Source organism: Lissotriton helveticus, chromosome 3_2, assembly GCF_964261635.1.
Source record: "Lissotriton helveticus chromosome 3_2, aLisHel1.1, whole genome shotgun sequence".
Lineage (NCBI taxonomy): Eukaryota > Metazoa > Chordata > Amphibia > Caudata > Salamandridae > Lissotriton > Lissotriton helveticus.
Window position 1 is genome coordinate 240,244,296 of NC_136062.1, and position 13,478 is coordinate 240,257,773.

Genomic DNA, 13,478 nt, shown 5'->3' on the forward strand with positions numbered 1-13,478 from the left:
TTCTGAAAAGAATTTTTTTTTATTATTTTTGTTGTTTTATATTTTTTTTATTATTTTTCTGAACATTTTTTTACTTTTTTTGTATTTTTTGAACGATTTTATATTTGTTTTGTTTTTTTTGGGGGGGAGAAACGAAAATGATTCATTATAAAGGGCTCAACAGGAGCAACAAAAAAATAAGATCATTTATTTTCTGGGGCGTTTTGGACAATCATGATTGTCGATAGCTCTGTTGATGAGAGTGATGCTACTTTCCCTGTAGCATATCAATTGGCCACAATAAACGCAGACTTGTTTGATACTCCCAAACTTCATCTGTATATTTGGGACCGTCTCCCTCGCCTCTGGTCCCGTCACTGCCTCTACAATTGATGTTCTTGTCACACGAGGGGGGTTATCCTGTAGGTCACGTAATTGTGCATTACTATAATTATTAGGGTGCCACCTCTGCATATGGCGATGCATGGCGTAATTGCCATAGCTATATTTTTTATCTGTCCCTCTGGACAGATCTTTCTTGCATATAAGGCAAGTTACATAGCGGGCATTCACTTTCTTTTGGCCCTGGGGAAATGAATAAAATTGCCATATAAAATCTTCCTTTATATGAGAAATTCTTGGTTCCTCAGGCAAAAAATGCCTCTCCCCTTGCATCTGTTCCTCTTCTTCCTACTCTTGTTGAATGATAATCTGAGGAGGTGGTCCTCTCTTCCTAGGAAGTGGTGGTGGTGGTGGGGGTGCACCAGCTGCAGCTACAAGACTTGCCATTTCTAAGCAATGAAAAAAGGTCTTCCTCTCACAAAGTTGAAAGTCAGAGTGAGGAAACAAGGCGGGGTTTTCATCATTTGGGAAAAAAATAATTCTAAACCAATGAAAAGTGTTATTTTTAGGTCACATGACCTAGCCTTACATCATTAGGAAACCAAAAGTGAAATGAACCAATGAAAACTTTTGATAATAAGTTATATGACCTGTTACGCTTACGTTACGCGCTGCGCGCCGCGCCCCGGATCGCTTCCGGGGTGCTGCGCTTCGCGCCTCGGTTCGCGCTCCGGAGCACTTCCAGGTGCGCTAATGCGGCGCGTCATAAGACGCATTACGCGAGAACGCCATACGTCGCGATTACGCGACGCGTCACGATGTTGTTTTCTAACGCGGCAGTTGCGCAAACGGAACGTTTACCGGGTCGCGGCACCAATTTGAGCTAACGGGAAGCGACCCGGTTCGCGGACCGGGAGCGAAACAAAAAAAATAATAAAAAAAAAATACATAAAAAATTTGTATTAAAAACATATAAAATATATTTTTCGAATTAAAGAAGAATACATTTTAAAGCTTTTGATATTTGCTATTAAAAAAGCATTGAAATTCACTGAAAAAACCATAGGTTATAGACCATATATAGTTAGGAATTAGCATTTACAAAACCTTGAAAATTCACTGAAAAAACCATAGGTTATAGACCATATATAGTTAGGAATTAGCATTTACAAAACCTTATTTTACTCACACAAAACCATTGAAATTTGCATATATAGTTAGTTGTACTAACTATATATCGCGCACCCGCAATCCACTGCTGATCATGTCACATATTACATCATTCATGACATGGTCAGTGACATCACTGATGACATCACTGATGACATCTCAAATGACATCACTGATGACATCACTGATGACATCTCAAATGACATCACTGATGACATCACTGATGACATCTCAAATGACATCACTGATGACATCACTGATAACATGACTGATCACATCACTGATGACATCATTCATGTGATAATACGATGAACCTCTTCAGACTCTAATATAACCTTAGATACACTCAGTGTAAACAGACACTCACAGACTGTCACTCATCCATGGAGTTACTCACACACCTACTCAGTCATGCAAAGAATCAATCACACCTCCATTTTCTCAACTATACAGTTATACACACTTTACTTATTCAAACAGATACTAACACATATTTACTCTCTTATACAATCCCTGATACAATTTCAGAATGATCCATACAGCCACTCACACATTCACTGGCTCTTATGCACAGTTATTTATATATGTCAACTCTCACATGTACTGTGTTTTACATATGTACTTACTTTGACATGTAGCACTGAGATATCCATTCACTCACCAATACACTCATGCACACAGTCAACTGCCCATACAGCTGTTTCCACATGCACTTTTGAACCCATACATCTAGTGAATCAACTGCTCACACATCTATGCACAGAGTCATACACCTCCCAGCCACCCACACACACAATCAGTCTCCCATACAAATACTTGGGCAACCAATCAATAACCCATATTGTTACTCATATAGCTACTGATCAACACATGCAGCAGTTTACAGAACAACAGATATAATGATGCACAAATTAAGACAGTTTAGTCACTAACCCATGCACTCAGTGAGACACATTTAATCTCTCACTCATACAGTCAGTCATGCACCTACTAAATGCTTCATCCAGACACTTATAAATCCACTCATTCTTCAATATGTAAGACATATTTTAACTTTACAGAAACATACAGTCACTGGATGTTGTCATCAGTGATGTCATCAGTGATGTCATTTGAGATGTCATCAGTGATGTCATCAGTGATGTCATTTGAGATGTCATCAGTGATGTCATCAGTGATGTCACTGACCATGTCATGAATGATGTAATATGTGACATGATCAGCAGTGGATTGCGGATGCGCGATATATAGTTAGTACAACTAACTATATATGCGAATTTCAATGGTTTTGTGTGAGTAAAATAAGGTTTTGTAAATGCTAATTCCTAACTATATATGGTCTATAACCTATGATTTTTTCAGTGAATATATATATGTATATATATATATATATATATATATATGCCACAACAAGGTTTATCCTTAATGAAGACGCCTCACACGGAGAGTTAAAATCACTTCTTTAATTGCAGACTGCAAACCGAATGTCCTTTAATCACAGCTCCAAAGCAGCCATACGCGTTTCAGAATTTGCATTCCTTGATCACAGGCACATTCAGGAAGCAACAGCAGCTTTTGGGGGGAGTGTTAAATACTGTTCAGTTCCGCCCTTGTGGGCGTGTGCAAACTGCCTCCTGGAACTTGTAGTTCCCCCCAATCTTACTCCCAAGTGGGTGCTCTTGTGTCCATGAATGGTGAGATTAATAACCCCAGTGGGTTGGCGCCGTTAAGAAAAAACACTCCAGATGCCTTTAAAACTGTCCCGCAATGTGTGGCTCTCCGTTCTTTACGCACCTCGTTTTTACGAGATGCAGATCTGTAATCCACAGCAGGGCGTCTTCGCGACCGGGAAAAGCCACCAAACAAATTCCACAACAAGGTTTACCCTTAATGAAGACGCCTCACACGGAGAGTTAAAATCACTTCTTTAATTGTAGACTGCAAACCGAATGTCCTTTAATCACAGGTCCAAAGCAGCCATACGCGTTTCAGAATTTGCATTCCTTGATCACTGGCACATTCAGGAAGCAACAGCAGCTTTTGGGGGGAGTGTCAAATACTGTTCAGTCCCGCCCTTGTGGGCGTGTGCAAACTGCCTCCTGGAACTTGTAGTTCCCCCCAATCTATATACATATATATATGTTATGTTATGTTGTTTGTTTCTTTTATAGCGCACGGCTACTCCATAGAGTGTCCCGGCGCTTTATTGAAAACCAGTCGCAGAGTAACACAACACAATACTGCAAAAGGGAGCAACAGAAATCAGGAAAAGAACAAGCTACTGAGCGAAAAGCCAAGTTTTGAGGCCCTTCCGAAAGGTCAACAGATTAGCGGTACGTGGCTATGATCATAAAATCATAGACAGAGAGGTATCTAGAATTGAGACAGTGGATAGAGATTCCACCCTGGCTAATAAGAACAAGAGTACTAAAAGTGATAAAGAATCCAACAGAGTGAGGTCTGTCACCCAGTACACGTCCTACAGTGACAAGATTTTCAATATATTCAGGAAAAACTGGCATCTGCTAATTGGAATTGAGGGTATAAAAAACCACATAGGAGAAAAACCATTGATCACTTACAGGAGGGGTGTCTCCTTACGGAATGAACTGTGTCCCAGCTATGTCATTACACCCCCGAGTGTAGGGAATTGGCTACCTCCAAAACCACCAGGCTTCTTTACATGTGGATCATGTAATGTCTGCGAGATGGGTAAGAATAAGACCACCTCATTTTCCTACAATAGTGACCGAAGGTTTATAATCAAACATTTTTGTAATTGTAATACTCCCTACACGGTCTATGTCCCAGGATGCCCCTGTGGTCGTATATATGTGGGCAGCAGTATACGGCCATTGAAATTAAGAATCCAAGAGCATCGAAGGGCAATTATTAATAGGGACATTAGACATCCAATTATGGAACTTTACAATATGGAACATTTAGACAATGACAACTTTTGGTTCCATGCGATCCAGCACATCCCCTACAATAAAAGAGGTGGGAATAGGGAGTTAACCCTAAGGAGGGAGGAAGCCAAATGGATTTGTCGACTAAGAGCAATTAATCAGGGACATAATTCTGATAATGAGCTGCACCATTTTATATAATGTACCCCTTGCTCTATGTTATCGTTCAAACACTAGTGTCTTTATACCCCTGATTCTAGACTGAAATTTCTTGCTGGCATGAATCGGTAGATTATGGAACATGCAGTTGGGGATATAATTCTGTTAAAGAGCTACATCATTCTTGTATGATGTATCCCCTACTGTAATTTCTAATCAAAATATCAAGTTTCGATGTTCCTTTGGCTCTTAAATTGAAATACCATGCTGTCCGCTTTGGGCATATTGCTATCAAGCTCTGTTACTCCCATATATCTGTTTGTTTTACCAGTGGGCGTTTTTTGACCTGTTTCGACTATTGAACTTTTGAACCTAATCAAATTAGTTGCATTTTTATACACAGCTACTCTATTCCTTTATTTAGCTTGGTCTATCTCTTACTCTTACTACATTGCTTATTTTTCGTTTGTAACTGTTGTTTATTATTTATATATCTGTTATATATATTTCTGTGTCTTCCTGTCTAGAGATTATTATTTTATTTGTTTGTCACTTTTTATGTCTTTGTCTCTGACTTTTTGTTTAATTTTCAGCATGTATTGGTTCAATTCTGTTGTTGCAGAATTATTAAGTGATTCAAATCCATATACAATTGCGAATTATTCTGTCCTGTTTATTATTTATTTCAGATGATATGGTCCGCATATCGGTAGTGAATAATTAAGGGGTCAGGTCCCCTACCGCTTTTCCCCTTTCCATTTATATATACATTTCTTGTAGTCTATTGCCGACATTTGTTTTGTTATCGATATCGTTATATTCATTCTATCATGGCCGCCACTCTTCCGTTTGTGATTCTGCAAATACGCCCCTGACATTGGTGAGTCCGTTCACGTGACGCCTCCTTTTTCTATCTTCTCGAAGATTGGATTCCGTATCACATGACCAAGGCGCGGTTCTCTTTAAAAATCTGTCCCGTTTTCGCGGCCACTGTTCGAGTGATTCCGCGGTGGGCTGTTTGTGCTATATACTCTCTTGCAGGTAAGCCGCATTGTGAGGCTTCGATTCGGATATTTTTAAATTGTTGAGCCAGCCATTGTTTTTGTTCGGATTGGCTTCACTTTAAGGGTCCAAGGAGGCCCTTTTTTCGACTTTGGACTCATTCACGATACAATTTTGAGGCGTTTTGTAATATGTGTTTATGAAAAAATCTATGTGACAGCGCGGGGTTGTGCATATGTTTATGGTGCATTGTTTTCCAGAATGGTCTATGCGGATATTGACTATAGTGGCTAGAATGCCTCATATGAGTCTTCTTTTTCGTGTGGCGTTTATAACGGGGCATACGTTTTTTTATTTAGAATTAAATATTTTTCCAATGCTCATGTGGATGTATCTTGGGCATGTTGATATACTAATTTTTGGGGGCCACTTGGGCCCATGTGAACATATATTGTTAGGGCATATGAGATGGGTTATATAGACAGTGAGACTGCCTTAGATTTAGACTCTTGATATCAGATATGTGTGGATATTTATAAGGATTGGGTATAGATCAATAATGCTTCCCTTTTTGTCAATTTACCTTTTAATTACAGCACGTGGTTTGGCAGCTTATCAAGGACTGCTCAAACGCCGTCCTATGCCCTGTACCTAGGATACTAATGTGAGTAACCTTCAGCCCCTTTTATATATCATTTAGAATTGTTTGTTCTTTTTTCCTTTTGTAACGAAGCCAAAGCTGTTATATATAATTATTTAATGCATACTGTTATGTATGGCTCGACATTTTTAGCAGATTTTCAGAAACACTGCTTGTGCATATATGGAAGCAGTCACTTAAGAAATGCGATCACATGAAAGTATTTCGAAAGTCGCATCTCCCCCTCTTTGTGATTTCCTTATTTTTATTTTTTGTTTAGATATATCTCTGGGACAGTCCTCCTGTGAAATCTGTATTTACTACGGCCCTTTGTGACATTTCTATTCCTGGCTAGGAATACTTATACTAGGTGAGAGAACTGTATCTTTGGTCCTATTCTTCAGGTTAAGACCCATTGGGTCGTCCTCAATTTTTCCTCCTTTGGGGCACACTCTCAACTGAATTGTTTCTCACAGTATTTTTTTGCATCATAATTGATGTTTTCTTTATTGTATATCTTTTCACGGAATTTGTCCCTCTGTTATTTACACAATTCTTTTATATGTAAAATATTTTTTTCCTAAACCGGGTCTTATCATACTGGTTAGAGTTTTTCCATTCAACTTGACTGTACTATTGCAAGACTTATCGTTCATCATAACTGGTGAGAAATCTCATGTTATACCCTTAGGATTATCTGTTATTAGTTAGTTTTGGCTTTAGGGAGTTCGGGTTTATGCCTAGATCCGCCTGTGAAATCTGTATTTACTACGGCCCTTTGTGACATTTCTATTCCTGGCTAGGAATACTTATACTAGGTGAGAGAACTGTATCTTTGGTCCTATTCTTCAGGTTAAGACCCATTGGGTCGTCCTCAATTTTTCCTCCTTTGGGGCACACTCTCAACTGAATTGTTTCTCACAGTATTTTTTTGCATCATAATTGATGTTTTCTTTATTGTATATCTTTTCGCGGAATTTGTCCCTCTGTTATTTACACAATTCTTTTATATGTAAAATATTTTTTTCCAGAACCGGGTCTTATCATACTGGTTAGAGTTTTTCCATTCAACTTGACTGTACTATTGCAAGACTTATCGTTCATCATAACTGGTGAGAAATCTCATGTTATACCCTTAGGATTATCTGTTATTAGTTAGTTTTGGCTTTAGGGAGTTCGGGTTTATGCCTAGATCCCTGCTTGTCCTGTAAAGAGTTATTCCTCTACCCATATACTTTTGTCTAATATTCTTGTTTTCTAATTGACTCTTTACCTTCTTTCTCTACTTCCTTTCCCACAATTTCCCCTTTCGCCTTACTCTCTTTTTTCTCCCCTGTTTTTGTATTAAGTCTGCTCCCCCATGTGGGCCCAAGACTTTGAGGTCTTAATTATTAATAATTTTTTTACAATTGCTTCTGTTCATATATAAAAATCTGTTTAGTTATTTGGTTATTGTACTTATTGAGTCCTTGTATGTGCAGTGTCATGTTTCTGGTGTTTTTGCTTGAACACTGTATGTTGTATTGTATTATTTGTTTTTTTAATATGTGGTTGTACTCTGTGTCAGTATGTGTATTTTAATATATATGTACATTTCACGTTTGTTTCAGCCCTGACGAAGCTTCTGCGGGAGCGAAATACATACATAAATAACAGAGGCTAAAAGTACTCAACTGGTGCTTCTAAAATAAGCCTACCCCGATGTACCTAGCCTAAGCTTAGTATGAGGGAAGAAGTAAGTGAGGTGTAGCATAAATGTAGTATTATTTTACCAAGAATCTGTCCAAGATTTCTCTTAGGGTCTAATCAGCTCCATACCTTAGTTTAGAATAGAGAAGGTCAGTCTCGGGACTCGATTTCCCAACAACCCGCAAGGGTAACTTGGAAACACTAGAGCTGGATTTCTCAGTGCGTCTGCTGGAGGGTCGGCTTCCTTTTGTAGCAGGATGCGTCGGGCAAGTAGATAGTCGAACAGCTCTAAACCACTGTGTGTTTGCTATGGCAAGTGTGGGCATATTTATAACTTGAAGTTGCCGAGTTTGACGTAAAGGTGGACATAATAACGTCATCAAAGAGTCTTAGTTCTTTGAAAACTCCATTAGTTCTTGGACAAGTCAGTTCTTGAGCAAGGGAAAGTCCCTAGCTGCTGAAGAACTCAATGTAGATGTTCGGAACTAGTGGAAGTAGCCCTACCGTATTTGGACTGCATGAGCTATGCCTAAATATGGTTATGATTTGTATACCTATATAAGGATAAGGTGATTTATACCTATATAAGGGCATGAATCGGGAAAATTACAATAGGGTCCTAAAATGATACATAACACCCACTCCACGTTATCATGTTCATCTAAGTTCAAGCACTAAAACATATAATCTAGTGCATGGGTTTACAATCACCAAAAATCATATAAAATGCATTTGAAACGGTTGTACACGGAATAAATTAGCATTTTGTACAGTACGCATTTAAAGCCAATGATTTCAATGTAAGCATGTAATATGATATAATGCTAACTGAATGAATCACGAAATTTACATTTATGAAATGGCTCTAGATACTGAAAAAGGTCGAGACCATCCCTTAGCAGAATATACAAGCTAGTCTGATTTGTGTATTGGGTCAATATTTTTTCTAGGAAGTAGTCAAAGAATTCTTGTTCTCTAAGAATAGTTCTACTTTAAGCAGATTACTTTGTGCCAAAGTTCAGTCTGTTTTGGAAAAAAGTCAAATAAATCTGTAGTGGAAATAGATTTTCAAATTTTGGAAGCTTTTGTTTAGTAAAAGTGAAGGTTGAATTTCAGAGTTCCAAAAGAACGCTGTGTGACAATTTCAAAAGTTATTCTCGTTGTCAGGAGAAAACATTAAGTCATCAAGGCTGGCAAAAAATTTGTCTACCATAGTAGGTGAAAGTTCGACCACTTCATTAAGAAGGTCAATTGTGCAAAGACGTGAAGCATCGCCGTCAGCGTCAGCCGAGTTAGCAATGTTCATAGCAGATGGTACCTGTGTGCCTGTCGGTACACGTATCTCACCTCCAGTTGGATTTGCCGGTGAGATCTCAATGAATGCAGTCATCAGTATTGGTAGCCGTTGGGGGCAACACAACATATGAGCCGTTACCGAACCCAGTAATGCGTCAGCATCCGTTGGCATAGCCGATGGTAGTATTAGACAGTTATCTAACCCGCATTCCTCTCCACAAAGCAGGCATCGTAGAACAGGTAAGATGCAATCTTGCCAGATTGGTCTGAATGACAGGAACCATGTGGTATTCAGATCTCTCAAACGGGCCAAGCCAAAGATCTGTGTTATTCTGTCACGATACTGCATGGCAGCATTCTCCATGGTAATTTGGGTAACGCTGGTGGCCGGATTTGCCATAAGGGAGCAGGAGGTAAAAAAATAGGATCCCCGCTACGAGTCCCAAAATGAGAGGGAGGCCGCCGAACACAGAGTGTACGAAGTTAGGAAAAATGCCCAGGACTGCCTCAAATGGTGCTTACAGTCCCGAAAAAATCGTCTTCAGTACATGCCGCTGGTATCAGATATGTTAAAGATACGATCTAACATTTCTGTGAAACGTATTGAGCAGTTTGTTGATAATAATGCTTTTATCTCTGCAGAGGACCTTGCAACTTGCAGATCATACGCTCTCTGGACGAGGTCAGTGGCACAGTTTTTTGCAAAAGAATGGCTTTCATTCTGCTTAAAGTATCAATTGGTATAGAAGAAATGTTCAGTGAAGGCCATAGTGGCGACTCCCCGTCTGGCTTGGTTTTAGGAAACAATACTTGCATACAAGTGACCCTGGCTGACACAGTAACGAGATAGCCTATTCCTAGCATCATTCGACAACAGCTGTGATCATTTAACATAATGTAGCTACCATTAGAATGCTGCCCGAAAATTGGATCTATCACCGCTGTGGGCAAACCTTGCAGGTGGCAAGGGAGGTTATTGGAAGAACCCTCACGGGCTCCGTGTAAATTGTTACCTTGAAATAACAGTGTACCGCTTAGTGAGTTTTTATATTTTTTATCACTAAGAAATACCTCCTTTCCCCCACTCCAACATTTGTGTGTGTATGGTAAATCCCAGGTCGACTTAATGTATTCTTTACCCAACCTTTCATACAGGCCTGCTGGTATGTGTTTTGAGCAATATTGAACCTGAAAAGTCGTCACTGGTATTGTGATGGTGCCATGTATTATCCATTCAACTGATGGTTTCTCAGAAACGGTCAATGGTAATCTCTCCAGTTTTTCTATGCTCAGCACCGTATAGTCTACTCCCTTCTGTGCCAACAAGATTTGTTTATCTGTAAGGTTAAATACAGTAAACAATGATGTATTATTGATTAAACGCTAAGGCACATAGCATGAACGAAGGTTTTGCAACGTCCATCCTAACAGCATTATAGAACGTAATTGAGACTGGCCTTGTTGTTACATTAGCAAGTCCTGTTCCATTATGTCTATGGCAAAGGATACAATACTGTCCAAAGAATATATTCTGGACGACAGAGTTGTTAACCCATTGTCAACTACAGAGAGTGCTTTCTCTAAATTAATACGATCAATTTCGTATTCTTTCAGCTGTTTCCATTTACTTGACTTTCCATGCTTCATTGTATGCAGCGTATATACCGGCGTATATGAAACGTTTATGACGTGGATTACGAGATCCCAGTAAGAATTCTCATAAATCAACGCCATTTTTAAGCAAAGATAAGTGTTATATTTCTGGAAGTGTAGATTTCTGCAGCCACTCAAGGCATAGTTTACCTACACTATAAGTTGTTTTTATCCCTGGATGTTGTCTTTCAATATATCTTGGATCTGGCCGAGTTACTGTGAACCCTTGTGCCTTGTTCAGGAATCTATCTTGACAGTTCTTCGTGTCTGTGGGCCAGATTAACCATTTTTTCCATTCAGGATTTGTTCTGTTTTGTTGTAGAATATAATTTACGTCTACCTCCTCATCCGAAATTAAATTACTATTAGGTGTGGGCTTAGGTATGGACGGTTTGTTTAAATCTTTTATCTTTGCAATGCCAAGACAAGATGTCTGTTGAACAGTGTCATTTAAAAACATAATTTGTTCTGGGATGATGCAGGCTCTGAACAATGCTTCTAAACCTTGTACCTGCCAGTCTTTTGTGCCCCAAACAGTTTTTTGTCTCAATGTTGTCTTTCCAAAAGTCAAAGCCTAAGGTAGACAATTGAGCATAAAAGGCCGCAGAATACATTTGTTTAGTATTTGTCAACGAATTTGCATGCCTATCTTATTCATATTTAGAAAGTAAAAACTTTCTGGGTTTGTAACATTATAACCTTTAAAATATGAACATTTTCCAATGAACGTTTCAGAACTACCATTGAGAGGTGTTGGACAATGTTTCCATTGATTGTAAGTTAAAACATTTCTAGGGTTTGCAGATTTGTGCAAGTAATGATGACCAAAATGATTAAAACAATAACTTTTACATAATTAGGTTAACCCTCTAAGTATTCATGTTTTGTAAATGTATCTGACATTTCTAAGCCTGCCATCATTTCATTAACAGTTTCAAAGTCCCAATCATCAGAAAATGTGCTTGGTGAAACAAAATCACTCAAGAAACCTTAAATTGGTGTGGAATTTTCAGCAGCTCGACAGGGCCATAAATGTCTAATCAGTTGTATCCCAAGCTATTCCACCAGGTACAGGAACCGCTGTGATGTTCAGTGATGACAGGTCTCGTTGTTCACGATGAGCTGATTTGTGTGGCTTCAGAAGCAAGTTGATGTTCTTACTTGCTGTGTCCATTTTAATGTGTTTTCATCTATCAGCTTTCCCAAACTTAAAACAAGAATGAGCTATAGCAGGAGATAAAATACACATAATCCAATGCAAAATTCAACCCATGGTGAAACCAGATACGTTTTTGCAAGCTCTTGACCAAGTTCCGTTAATTGTTCCTTGAAAGATTTATTTGCTGGCATAGTTTCAGGTACACTGGGATCCTCAGAAAAGTTATCAAAGTTGATAAAATAGCCAGAGGCAGTTCTGTCAATAGCTGGTATTGCATCCGCATTCTTTGAAATCGCTGGAGTTGCTGTTCCCTTGACATGTTTCTATAGTCAGATGCTACATCACTGTAGACGTGTGTTTCTTGACGAACTGTTATTTGGGTTTCAAGAGGCACAAGTTCCATGGCTTTGTTGCATAGTCCTTCTTTTCTCACTTTAGAATCTTCAAAGGTGATGAGTCTTTCAGTTTGAACCTCATGGATGGTAGCAAGATTTGGTCGTCTGCTACATCTTGGGAGCCCACTGGGCCTACTACTTATTATCGGCCAAATGGTGTAGTTTTACCAGGTCAATTGATACAGACCGGTTCTCCTTTCTACTAGCAAGGGGCGGCAGTAGCACTGTTCTTGATCCGTGGATTGCTAGTACAGGTACTGGTTTTCTGTAAGAAGGCCCAAATTCCTTCTTGTCCGCTATTTTCTCCCTGACCAGATCCCCAATCTTTGGAATCCAGACAGGTCTTGCTGGGACAGGTGGTTTTTCTTCAGTGGTCGTTGGCTTTTCGCTGGTGTTGCTTAGACTTCTTGTTTTATTTAAGTCCTGTGAAACAGCCAAACGATCCTTGCTATCAAATGGTTTTTGTTCCACCACTGAAGTGTGACGATCGAGGTCTTCAACCAACATTGTAGTACTAAAAAGGATTTCATATGGAGTGATTCCACCCAGAGAATTTCTTGGCAGGTTATTAAGACTACGTTGGACATTTATTAGATGTTTGACCCACCCATCACCCGAACCTAATACCCTAGCTGTTATGGATTGCTTTATGTCACGTTTTTTTCTCTCCACAACCGAATTTCCCTCAGGATGGAATGGACTCGAAAACCGCAATACAACGTCCAAGCTGGCTATGGCCTCCTTGTAAGCCCTAGAGCTAAAAGCTGGACCCTGGTCAGAATGTAGCGTGATGATTGCGTATGTGCCGATAAAGACTCGCAAATCTTTTAGAACAGTTCGGGCATCAGCCGAGCGCTGAGGCCACATCCAAATGAATCTTGAGCAGGAATCCACTGCGACCATGATGTATTTATAGTTACCATCCCTCTGTAAGGGACCACAGTGGTCCAGGTAAGCACATGCTAATGGTTTATCTGAAAATAGAAGGGGTGTCTGCGCCGGGCGTTTCACTGTAGAAACTTTCATTTTCTGGCAGATTTCACATTCCAAAACATAGTGTATGGTTTGTTTCCACATGCGCCGCC